The sequence below is a fragment of the Chiloscyllium plagiosum genome, chromosome 4 (assembly GCF_004010195.1).
Source record: "Chiloscyllium plagiosum isolate BGI_BamShark_2017 chromosome 4, ASM401019v2, whole genome shotgun sequence".
In the NCBI taxonomy this organism is placed as follows: domain Eukaryota; kingdom Metazoa; phylum Chordata; class Chondrichthyes; order Orectolobiformes; family Hemiscylliidae; genus Chiloscyllium; species Chiloscyllium plagiosum.
Genome location: NC_057713.1, coordinates 120,808,672 through 120,822,095, shown reverse-complemented (window position 1 = coordinate 120,822,095; position 13,424 = coordinate 120,808,672). Strand labels below are relative to the sequence as shown.

The 13,424-nt window shown below is 35.8% G+C and overlaps 1 protein-coding gene across 5 annotated transcripts in view; it reads right to left on the bottom strand.

The window, feature by feature from the left end:
* The window catches only part of tmem200ca (transmembrane protein 200C, genome duplicate a), a 44,826-nt gene extending 31,655 nt beyond the window's left edge, over positions 1–13,171 (bottom strand). The window contains exons 1-3 of one of the 5 annotated variants that reach the window (XM_043689053.1): positions 12,201–12,750; positions 4,491–4,554; positions 461–578 (exon numbers count right to left, since the gene is read on the bottom strand). The gene's annotated coding sequence lies outside the window, so the exon portion shown is untranslated. Of the gene's footprint in view, positions 1–460; positions 579–4,490; positions 4,555–12,200; positions 12,779–13,148 lie in introns of those variants that run through there. The other 4 variants (XR_006311506.1, XM_043689054.1, XM_043689052.1 and 1 more) reach the window with 4 other exon arrangements.
* Between the last annotated feature and the right edge of the window lie 253 nt (positions 13,172–13,424).

Below are 13,424 nucleotides of genomic sequence, written 5' to 3'. Positions count from 1 at the left end.
CGCCGATTGACTGAGCACCCACAGTCCCATGGGCTAGCGAAATCCAAAGTTTTATAACTGTGTGAAAAAAAGTTGTATCTCTGTCAGAAATGGCTGACTCTTTGCCTTGAGACTGTGATTTGTTTTACATTTGCAGCTAGCCTTCAAACATTAACGTATGAAGGCCTCTCAGGAATATTATGTTTCAACAAAACTGTTTCTCATTCTTCTAAAAAATAAACTAACTTGTAAGGGTATAGGTAATTTTATTCAAACTCTCCTAGATACACTGCTTCATATCTGGTCTCAACAAGCTCCTATATAACTGCAACAAAACTTCCTTACACTTGCCCACTTGCAAGAAAGGCAATTTATCATGTGCTTTCCTAATTACTTGCTGTTCAAGGGTTAAAAACCTTCACCTAAACATCAGGCATAAACTAGTTTTTAGTTTACCTCAAGTAGCGCCATGAAGACCTACCTTAAGTGCTGGTGAAGGTGGGGGCTCCCTGCTAGGCATTCCTCATCCATGTAATTGAAAATCATAGTGCGTAGGCAGTGATTTGCAGTGTTGCTGCCCCTTCAGAACTCTATGCAGTCTGTAAAGGAAAATATAAGTAGTACAAAAGAATACATTTCTCCATCTTAATGTTTCTTGCATAAGGTCAAAAGTCCATCTGAAGACCATCATATAGCAAAGTTTCACCATACAAATAAAATTAAATACTATATTATTTCTATGTGTGAATTGCCTTGCATTTTGGCTCATTATACTCCATGAGCCACCTTCTTGTCAATTTAGTTAACTTTGCAGATTCTTAAGGCCTTTATGAACAATCTCACATTTTCCCAAATTACACACCATTTGCAACATGTTTGCCCAGTTATTTAAATATCCATATTCCTTTGTAGCTTCCTTCTTCAGTCAAAAAGTGCAGTGCTTGAAAAGCACAGCAGGTCAGGCAGCATCTGAGGAGCAGGAGAATCGATGTTTCAGGCATAAGCCTTCATCGGGAGGGCTTATGTCCAAAATGCCGCTTCTCCTGCTCCATGGATGCAATCTGACCTGCTGTACTTTTCCAGCGCCACACTTTTTGACTCTGATCTCCAGCTTCACCTAGCTTCCTTGTTCAGCTTACTTGCCTAACTATCTTTATCTCATCAGTAAATCTAACAGTCACACCTTTGCTTCCGTCACTTAAGTAGTTTGTATAAAATGCTAAGGTTCCAGCATTGATTCCTGTAGCATACCACTCAACTAACTTTGCCACCCAGAAAATGACCCATTTATGACTGCACTGTTTCTTGTTTGCCAGCCAATCTTCCATCCATCTCAACATCTTACCACCTATATTATGAGCTTTCAATTTATTTTCACAATAATCTTTGATGTGCCATCTTATTAAATGTCTTCTGAAAATCCAAGTACAGTACTTCCATTGGTTCGCTTTATTCACAACATGTTAGTTCCTCAAAGCAGTTCAACATATTGGTTAAACATGATCCTCTCTTTCACAAAACCATGATGACTCTGCCTATTACTTTGAACTTCTCTAAGTAACCTCTGAAATGTCTTTAATATTGCCAAATATTATCCATACGACAGATGTTAAGCTATCTGGCCTGTGTTTCCTTCTTTCTGTCTCCCCACGTTTTTGAATAAAGAAATTACATTGGAAAATAGCAAATCTAACGAAACCTTCCCCAAATGTAGGGAAATTTGGAGAATTAAAACCAAAATGTTCACTTTCTATCTCACTAGCTTCTAGTTAATTTATATAAATGCGAAAAAGATATATTACCACTTGACAAAATTGATTTCATGCATGAAATTTAGAAATTTTGATACTTAGCTCTGGATTTTATATTAACAGAAAGCTTTTCCATCATAGCACAAATAATGGATGTGGCTAAAAATCCTGTTCCCAAAATCCTGGCCCCAAACACAGCACCTGTTTTGGTACCCATTTTGTGGAGGCAGTTTCCCATATAAAACAGCAACTGCCTCCATTCTGATGTTATCTTGGTAATCTGGATGGTTAAAACATGAGGACAGATTAGACTTGGTAGGAGCAGGTCTGAACTTTGAACAGCTCATATACTCTTTTGAGAAGGCTTGGATGCATTTGGATATGGTCCTGGGATACTTATGGGTAAGTCTTGAAAATTAAAATTAGGCATGTAATTACGTAAGAAGTGAATAAACTCATTAACTGTCAAGCTCATCAGACCTATCAAGACTAGCTGTCAAAGCTCAAAAATATCAAGAGGAACTTGCAAAAGGAGATGTCAAATGTTAATATATTTAAATGTCCTACTCTTCAAATTTTTTTTACAAGTCTCTAATTTTCAAAAAAAGTTCACTGTTTTCTAAATGATTCTGTCTGTTCTCTAAGTCAGAGGGTTTCCATTATTGCATTAGTATTGCATGACTGATTTCACACCATCAATTATTGTTTAAGGATGTGTACAATTTCACTGATTGACAGGTCCAAGTACTTACAGAAATTGAAATGGGTGTATGAATTCGAATGGTTGCTGCTGTAAGCTATGAAACATGTGAATGAAATGCATACTGCTATGAGAAATTTTGTAATTGAAGGAATGTAAGTGGGTCAGTATGAATTAGTGTGTTTTTTTAAAAATGTAGCGAAATTTGTAATAGACAATTCACATTATTTTGTTTCAATGCTGAATGGGTCCTTAATTCTGCCCATGGTGGATACTGGCTCAGTTGGTATAGTAGTGTAAGTGAAAAGGGTGGTGGGCGTGGGGATATATGTTGGCATAACTTTATAAAGAAAGTTGACAGAAGTATATCAGTTGGCATCGAAGGTATCATAGGCTGGAAGGGGAGAAAAATAGTTGACATAGATGGAGCATGGGGAATTTGTGAAGAATGTGGGCAGTGTTATGCTCTATTCTTTTTCTTGAAACTTCAATAGTGACAAATTTGGAGTGGTCAACCATTTAAAAGGCTACTGACTAAGAAGATTGTTAGTCATTCTCAAAGGCATTGTGAAAGATCATGTGGTATACATTCATCTGGCCAATTATCTGGTGAGTTCCAATTAGTGGACAGAAAATCTTAAGTTTCTTACACATGCCTTTATATTAAAGGAACTTCAGCAACCCATTAAGTAATTAATCATAATGATGGTTTGATCCCTGAAAAACTGGAATTGCCTCTAACATGAGAAATGAAAAATTACTTTCTTCCGGTCTAAAGTTGCAGAATTCACCTTTACCTAAGTATTTCTTAGAAAAGAAGCCTACAAATATTCACGGTACTCCAGGTATAGTCTGACCAAAGTCGTGTACAATTTGCAGAAAAAAATTGCTTACTGGATTACACCAATCCCCTTGTAATTAAAGGCCAAACAACATTTTTCTTTCTGGCTGCTTTATGAAGCTTTCTGTATGTAAACTTGCTGTTTTTCATCTACAAGGACACTAACAGTTAGTAGTTTCTCACCACTTAAGAATCATTTTCCTATTCTTAATATCAAAGTGAATAACATCGCATTTCTCCACATTATACTCCATCTGTTATCTTCTTGCCTCCCCATTTAACCTATTGGATCTGTTTGTACACTCTTTGATATCTGTCTCGCATTTTACCTTCTGTACAGCTTTACAGTTATTAACACAAATGCACTATACTACTTTCATGTAATTCATTAACATTGTCATGATCCTGATGGAAAATGCTGAGTTCACGCCTGGTAAGATTTATTACTAAGCCAGCTAATTGTAACTTCTTAAACAATGTCTTCTAATTGCTTTAGATGATCTTCCCAAATGTGGCTTTATCACAGACATTGTCCAAATAAACTACACAATTACTCACACTAGCTACAATTTGATTCACAAGTCTTTAGAATGTAGCTGAGGTGTTTTAAGCCAGAACAGGATGACTAGACATCAATACAATCCATTTGGAGAAAACATATCACTCGAGTTATTGATGCTAATGGAATTTGTCAGGACCTCTTCAATAGTTCAACCTTAGTAAGAAATGAAGCACTACCAAACCTATCGATATAATCTAACGAAGGAATTGGTTTTGTTACTTAACTTTCTTTTCTCTGCTCTATGCAGAAATCTAGGCATCCCATCCAGTTTAGGAATTAACACCACCAGTGAATTTTAGCTGCTTTTACTAGGTTCAATCAAGTGATTTTCCAGGATACATTGAATCCATCTGCACCTGTTTCTCTTTCAGGACTTAAATAGTAAGGATGTTATTCAATGGAATAGATTCCCCTACATCCACATCATGCCTGGCTAACACGCTCTGGTGTGTTCCTACAAAGCTTTCTGAATTTAAGTGATCTTACTGAATATACCCAATGGCTTCCTCCAAGGACAATTAGAGGATGTCTAATTGTCACAGTTTTTCAGGGTTGGCTAATTGGATTGCAGGTGGCTCAGTTTGTGAATTGTCTATCTCTCCTCCTACATCACTCTTTCTGCCAAACTTCACTATTCTTACCACTTGAAATACTTACTCTTTCTTCCTCTGTACGGTGACATCACTTTTAACACATGTTGTGACATAACTGACTCTTGTTCCTGTGATTGGTAGTACCTATCAGATAAGTAATTTTATTAGCTTCTTAACTACGTTGTACAGATATCAATAAATCTCACTTTCTGAAATCGGTCTTGTAAATTTCATAATATTTATACCACCTCCTGTTTGAAATGTTTTAATTATAGCTTGTTTGTCTGCCCATTCTTTCATCCTTACCAGTGATATTCTTAAACGCTTCTGTACCACTTTGCATGTTCCTACGAGTCTCTCTAGAAATATGGATGCATAATCCATGATTTAGGATTTGTCTTTTTGTCTTAAAAACCTTCTTCCTTGATCAATTATAATGGACCTCAAATGTCATGATTATAGATAACAAAAAAAATCCAATCCTGCGTCCCAATCCTGATGGTATTTGTGACAATATCTCTTAATCATTGTCTTGATAATTTGAAGCTCTCTCTCCAAAGCTGTTTGTAGTTATGTGGTGCACTTCAATTGTTTTATAAACAAATTACTTAATATGTCCTGAAAAGAACTAGACAAAGTTAAAATCTTGGTCTAGAAATCAAGTCACATTCCAAATGCTCTTTGTACTAATGAACAGGCATATTTGCTCTACCTTTCACATTTACTAAAAACTTTGGCTTTCGATGCATGCTCTGAAAGAAAAACTACATTCTTCTCCACTGAAAGGATTTCAATACCTGTTGCATACCTTAATGCAGTTACGGTGTAAACAAAAAAGGGGTTACCTTTCTTTTTGATAAATATACTTCATATCTCTCATATACTTTATTCACCTCTCCTGCACACACAATAGTGTTTACCTTTAATTTCGTAGTTGTGGTTGAAGAATACATTTGATTAGTGGTACTTTCCTTCCAAGTGCCTCTTTCAGATTCACTCTCATGGACCACAAATAAGTCACATGGGCTTCCTATGCAACTTCGAGCAATCTGAAAGTGTCCTACTTTGTTACAATGAAGATATTTGAATTTTCTTTACACATTTTCATGCTCCCACCTTCCTTTCCAGTTTGAAAGAAATTTCTGGAGCATTCATAGCTGTCTTTTGTTTATCCTGGCTACTTGCCTTTCTTTCATTCTCCAGTTTTCTGTCTTTTGTGGATTTATGAAACAATAGTTAACAAAAACAAAAATCAGCTCAAAATTGTCAGCTTTTTTTTCTGTATGTTGTAATTCTAACCTACATCTTCAACATAGGTTGTAATTACTAAATGTAGTGATTTTTAAAATTCTAACAGAATAATTTCATAGAGCTTCATCCATGGTATTTACTCCTAATGGTCATATATATTGATCCAAATTACTTTGGATTTGAATGGGTAACGCAATGTTGGTTTGTGCATACTGCTTCCATAAGTTTCAAAACTTCTCTTATGTGCTCAGGAATGTGAATTTCCTGACCCAAAAATAGCCTCTTTTAGTGTCATTATCTATTGAAACCTCTTCTAATGGTGATGCATAAATTTTATGAACTCAACGTGCTCTGCATGGCTCTTTCCTAGCTGTTTTCCCTCAGCTATTTCATTTGCTTTGCTATCTTTTCAAACCACGACAAAGAAAACACACCAAAACCACTTCTTCAAATTTTGATAGGGCTTGTACAACTTTAAACATTTTAGTACTGGTCTTCATGTTATAGCTGGGTCTTCCTAGACAAGGCCTTCTTTCACATAGGAGATCTCTTTACATTTCTAACTATCTAGGCTGGTATTCTTTTCTAAATTTCCTGTCTTGTTCCTTTTCTCTCTGCTGAAACTCTGGTCCCAGCCTCTTAAACTCTCTCTTTCCTAATTCTTTTAAGTTTATTTATCTTTCCATTTTAAGCTGCTTTAGTTCTTTCTCTTGTTCAAGTAATTTCAGTTGCAATCAAATTTTCATGAACTCAAATGCTACCCACTACGTCTCGTGCATTTCCAAATGCTGTGCCAATTGATTAATAATCTCTTCCATCTTAGCTTTTATAGGAAGTTCCATCATTAATTCCTTATCCAATTCTATAACTTATCCTGAGTCTTATAAATCAGTCAGAGACACCTCAGCCATCTGCTGAATAATTTTAGCTACTTCCAAATCAGTCTTATTTTATAAGATGAGAAACTTAGTATCTGCCCTCTTTTGCCACTCATTCTAGCTCCATGTCCAATCACACGTTGACAATATTCAAACATCCTTTATCAACCACCCCCATGGTTTTGTTATGGCCCTGATAGGAAGATTGCACCCATAATCAAGCCTGGCTATTCCATGAACAGGAATAAACATAAAAATGACCAAACTGAAATCACTAAAATGGTTACTTTGCCTGACTTCAAACACTAAGATTTAATAAAAAGCAGGTTTCATTCTGGATGTAGGTTTGCTTGCTGAGCTGGAAGGTTCATTTTCAGATGTTTCATCACCATACTAAGTAACATCTTCAGTGAGCCTCCGGATGAAGCCATTTCATTAACGAGCAAGAAAACAAAAACTTAATTTAGAGGAAACTTGTCCTTTAAAAAGTGGAAAACAGATTAACTACTCTGTTACCTTAAACCACATTCACTTTAAATCTTAAACATGAACACAGTAATTCACAGATAGGACAGTCAAGCCAGATAGTTCCACAGAAATATCATGGATGGAAAATACAAGCAAAAACAACAAACTCTGTGAATCAAAGCTCCAAGCCACAAGGCTAGAATGAGGTAACTTTCTCACTGATCTTTTGGTTTTTGGTGAATTCATATCATTGTTAACCGCAGAATATCTTCTATTTAGTAGGCAGTTGGTTATTTGAGTTAGAAGTTCTTATCTTCAGAGTTATTATGTGCTGTTTTGTTCCACTCACAGAGGAAGGAAGAGAGAGAATGAGTGAGGGTGCAAGATCTGTCTTTTGCAGGCTTTCTGAAAACTTGACTGTAATGCCTGCTCTTAGTTCTGTGACAATCTGCAACTTAACGATCCAAAAGCTGTTGATAGACACTTTTTTCTTGATCCAATGTCACCAGGTACTTGCTTATCTCACACAGTTCAAATCTAGATTTGGCAAAAGTTGGTGACCTTGTGCAATCAATAAATAAACACCATATAGTTCTTGATTTGACCTTTAGGTTGTCAACAAAATAACTTGTTTATTATTTACAGCACAGCAGTGTCCAAATTTCCATTTCTTTTTTTCCTCAAATAAAATATATCGCTCTTATAACAAAGACTGGAAATACAGTAGTTAAGGTGCCAACATTGATTCGTGTGGTACCTCACTGGTAACAACTTGCCAAACTGAAAAAGAATAATTTATTTATACTCTCTGCTACCTAACTTTAGCCAGTCCTCTATCCATGCTGTTACACCCAGCTCTGTGATCCCTTGCCGTGTTTACCAACTATTTAGTGTGGCATGTTATTAAATACTGTTGAAATTATTCCCTGTATCTTTCCTACTAGTTATATCCACAAATAGTTAACAAATTTGTTAAACATTAGCCATATTTTCTTAATAATGGATTCCAGTATTTCTACAATGAATTATGTGAGACTAAATGGCCGTAGTACCCTGCTTCCCTTCTCCCTCCTTTCTTGATAATGGTATACATTTTTTATCTTCCAATCCAACGTGACAATTTTTATGTCACACTTGTTATTGGAGGTGAGTGTGAATAAGTTAAGAGAGAAGAAATTAATAAGAAATATATACTGGTAAAGCAGGGGTTATTTTGGCAAATATGGTGCTACAGTAGCGAACAGTTTGCCTGAGGACAGCAATACCTGCTCAGATCAAGCAATGAAAGGTTCAATTAGTTGGTCGCCATTGGCATTGAAATCATTATTTCTTGATTTTAAAGGAAACAGTTTGTGGCCATATCAGGAGAAAGATCAAGGCGGGACAGGGATGGTTTTAATGGTGACGAGGGCATCAAAATTTATCGTGAAAAAGTGTGATTCAGCAGATGGTGGCTGTAGAGATGTCAAAATCTCACTTAACACCTTGATAATTCTAAAAAAAAACTATTTAAGCATATTGCAGAATCTAGCTAGGAATATATTTTATCATATTTTAGGTACTGTACCTCCGGAAATTATTTACATATATTTTGTCATTAAGCATCATAACTTAATATCAAGATCGAGAAAGATAACATAACAAATAATTAGAAATCAATGTGCATGGAAGAGATGAGAAACAGCACAGAGACACAGCTTCTTATCTTCACACTAGTGCCTACCTCTCTCTAAAGAATACGATCTTAATTCATATTACCAGTTTTTAAATTTGCCAGAATGAAAAATGGATTCAAGTGTGATCACTACACTTGTGAAATTAAAATCTCCAATTGTGAAAATATAAACAAATTGGCCAAATAATGAGTACCTTAATTGAAATGGCACAAGCTCTGTTTAGAAATTGTTCAGGTAAAATAGTAACTCACAGTTTGCTTCTGACTAATCAGCAGCATTTTTGTCTCAAATTACAGGGAAACAGGAGTAATCACTAGATTCAAATATCTTTGTTCAACTGCGTACGGAAGGGATCCTGCAGAAAAAGGCTTAGGTACAGTAATCTGCAGTATAACATGCCCATGGGCTACACTCACTAATACTATTTGGAGATGAAAAAAGATTATTTCTGCTTGTTTCAGTATTCAACATTATTTTAAACCTGTGTAGAGTTGTTGACTCAATCTATACAAGAATTGTAGCAAAGTCTGAGTGAACCCCTTCCCTTTCACATAACACAATTAAAGAAAAGAACCATATCCTTACCCAAAGACAACAGCCACAGGAGGAGCAGCAAAGAAAAAAAATAATCATTATCTCATAGGCTAGGGAGTTATCTCTTCCAGTTGAGAGAGTACATGATAGTCTTTTCACTTTACCATAAGTCACAGAACTGTCCATTAACTTAACTTCTACAGCAAGTAGCAGAATTTCCTAGTTGGACTATTCTATTGATATGGTAACAATTCCTAAAAAAAATCATTATGATAAGCATGCAATTTTTCTTTAATTCTTGATCAGTAAATATATCTCATATGAAAGACCCTATACGTTAAAGGTTTCAATAGGTTTACATGCCAACAAAATGATCACACCAAAAGACTCAATTTAAGGCAACAATTTTATTACTTTAATGACATATGGGAGGAATGAATATTGTGGTTCACAATTAGCCAGCAGAATGGATGCAATAGTTTTATTTTACATTAATACATATCTAATTGATTTTGAATTAAATCACAGAACTGTAAATGAATGGAAGCAAACAGATTTACCTTACACTGGACAGAATTCCATATTTGTACATTGGTCCAAGCTTATCATAGGTTAATACATTGGTGATACCCAGGCAGTTGTAACTCATTTCTGACCTATTATTTTGCAATGCAAGTACAAGTGATTTTTTAAAAAAAATCTTCTATTTATTTCACAAATTAATCAAAATAGTCAGGAGGTTTTAAGAAGAAAAATAGTGATGTCACAGATACAAGGTGATGATGAATGTCCAAGAGTTAACACAAGTTTTACGAATTCTGATTTGTAAATATGTCATTGATAAAGGTTTACAAAAATCACAAAGGGATAAAGTTATTGGATACACGCAATATACAAATTGCTATTTTAGTAAAAGTAGTTCACTCCAATTTAGAGCAATAACTTGACACACTTCAAAATAAAAAAAATTACAAAAATAAAGCCTGATTGACTAAATGCAACTTGAGACTATAAATCCTAAATTAGATACTTGTGAACATGTACGACACTTAAAATATTTCTACATTTGCAATTCTATGATGCCGAGCTTACAGTTTTGTCAAAGGTAAAAAAGGTTTACACGAGATGCAGACTAGCAAAACAATTATCATGTACTGTTCTAGTGTTGAAATTGCAGCAGCTCCCTTTGTTCACTCATGTCACTGATATTACAGTTAGCTAAACCTCTCCAGTCTTGGATCACTGTATCTACAATAATTGTAAATAAACATCAAAAATGTTTAAAACCTTCAGGAAATATAATGGAAAATAAGTTCCAGGCTGGCTTATGTGGTTGTAAAATTATGTTAATAGAGCAAAATTAAAATTTAGAGAAGCAGCAGCTGCTTTGATGATAATCTCAAAGGATGACGAGCGAGGTGGAAAAGTAAAAAAAGGAAGAGTAATCAGACTCTATACACAACCAACAAATGCTTTGATATCAGTTTCACTTGCTGTTTACATTTTGCCATTTCTACATACTTTTATTTTCTTTCCTCTGGTCCTTACTTGCTTTAAATCAATGAAAAAGCACAAGTACAGATCTGCATGCAAAAGCCTTTTTAAGCCTGAATCGCAGGAAATTACTAATAACATAGAACACTTTTTAGTACTAAGATTCAGCAATGTTGCTTCAGTTAACTGTACTTCCTTTACATTCAACTTATAATCTGTCTCTATGATGTGCATATCCATGTAGCTTCAATAAACATATGGCAGTGAATTTGCAGTGAATTGATAAACTTTACCCCTTGTTTTCCTAAAGCTGAGAAGCGGTGGTTACAAGAATTTTAAATCGCCCACGTATTCACAACTAATTACCATTCCTTCTGGGGAAAACACCATGTGTTTCTAAGTATTTATGCATACATGCACATTTTAGACTTATGGACCTTCATACAAGCATATACACAGACCATACAGTTAGAAATGGTACGTTCACAGTACACTCAGCAAAAAGTTACACATCTGGGAGCAAGATTGCTTTATTTTCCAAAGGCCAAGGATGTTTGAGTTTAGATGACTGAGGAAAAAGAACAAAGGCTAATACCCAAATCACTGTTGATTAAAATATATATGCAGTATCGTCATAATTAAACAACACTGACAATATAATTCTCTTTGAATGAAAAGAAAGCCTGTGACTTTGCAAAGAAATAATTGAACATGTTTTAGCTTCTTCTACTAGTTACAGATCATTTGGAGAATATCAATTTTCAAGTGAAGGTTGAGTAAAGATGATAATAAACAGAAAATAATTATTGTGTTTTAAAATAAACATTGCTGAGCCTTACGAAGACATGCCAACCAAGTTATATCAGGAAATCAAATCCAGCTCCATTCTATCTAGTAAAGCAATTTTACTAGGATTATATACAGGATACAGATTGCTAATTGATAGTTTTTTTGGGAGGAAATAAATTCTTTCTTTGTTAAATTTTAGATTCAGGTTTGTTTATGATTTTATCTGTTGCACCCTACTGGGAATTAACAGATGTATATGTCATCTCACATTTGTTGACTTTTTAGTTATTTTGTTTGAAAGCATACGAAAACAACAACAACTTTAGAATGGATTAATGACAATCAACAAAGATTTGATGATGCAAAGTTTCCTAGAAAATGAAAAACTGTAATTGCCCACTTCACACTTTTTAGACAATAAATAAATGGCATCGCATCTTCCAAGTCTTTCAACACTTAAGAGTAAATGAAATAGGTTTAGTGCTCACCGAGATCTCAAGAAATAACGCTATTGCATTAACAAACAAAAAAGTCGCGTCCAGAAATTGCGAACTGATTAACTTTGGAAGAGGTTTATTTAGAGATTTTTAAAAAGAACATTGAGCAGAGGTTGCTGCTGACAGCTCGACTCGCCCACTTCAAAATGGAGGCCGGCAAGAGATGGCTTCAAGGGGCTTCACTTACCAGAGTCTGACGGCTCGGCTTAGTCCGGGAGACCGGTCCTCGGTAGGATCTTGTCAGGGATGAGGTTTGGCCTGCCCGGCCGCTCTCGGCTTCACGGCTGGCCCGGGGGAAGGTGAGGCATCGCCCGGAGAAACCCTGTAGGCCGCTGCCCATCTTCTCCGAGGGGAGACGGTAACCATTTGGGTAAGTTTCACATTTTCCACCCACTCTGTCTCCTGACACCCCCACACCCAACAAAAAACACACACACACAACCCGAAAAGTCTCCGATTGTGTTTCGTCGCTGTTTATCTCCTTGCGGCTGCTCATCTGATGAAAAGCTCCCTGACTTCGCCGTTGCTAGGATACCGTCGCTGCAGCTTCTGAGGGAGTAACTGCCATTTAAACTCTGCTCTTCCAACAACAAAACCTGTCTGTCTAACTGCTCATTTAAAACATCGTTCTTCACCGCCTGAAAAACAAAGTGCAGTACTGGCCAGCCGAGCTGAGGAAAATCACTGGCATTCTGATTTACTATTTTTTTGATTCTGATTTAATACTGTTTCTCTTTTTGATTCTGATTTAATAGTTTCTCTTTTTGATTCTGATTTAATACTGTTTCATTTTTGATTCTGATTTAATACTGCTTTTTTTGATTCTGATTTAATATTGTTTTTTTGAGAAAGTAGCAGACATCCAGCCAGATCTGTGTGCAACACCCCTCCCCCTCCCCCAAGCAAAGCAAACCATGCATCCCACTGATTGAAAAATTTACCCCCTAGCAGAAAAGGAACTTCACACAGCAAACTGTGCCCCTGGAAGCTGGTACTGTGAGATATACCATCAGTGACAATATTCTTGGTCAATGTAGAAACAAATGCTAGAATTTTATGCCCTACCTTATTTACTTTTATCACTGAGTTAAAACCATCCTTTTAACTATTCATTTTTCATAGCTTGTGTTCTTACCCACTAGTGCATTTTATCTTTGCAAAGTCCTATGTACAGCTGCGACTGCAGGGTTTTTTTGTGTGTGTGTGCTTAGTCATCACGCTGTGTAAGGGAATATGATCGTTATCTTCCCATTGCATTAAAAAACCATAATCAGCAAACTAAATGACACCCAAATGCATTAAGTTCTTCACTGATCTGTTTATTCCAGCTATGTCATCGGTTTGCACTTTTACTTCCACTGTCATTTGAACTTCCCAGTGGAAATTGTTACCTAAGAAAAATTCTTGTTAT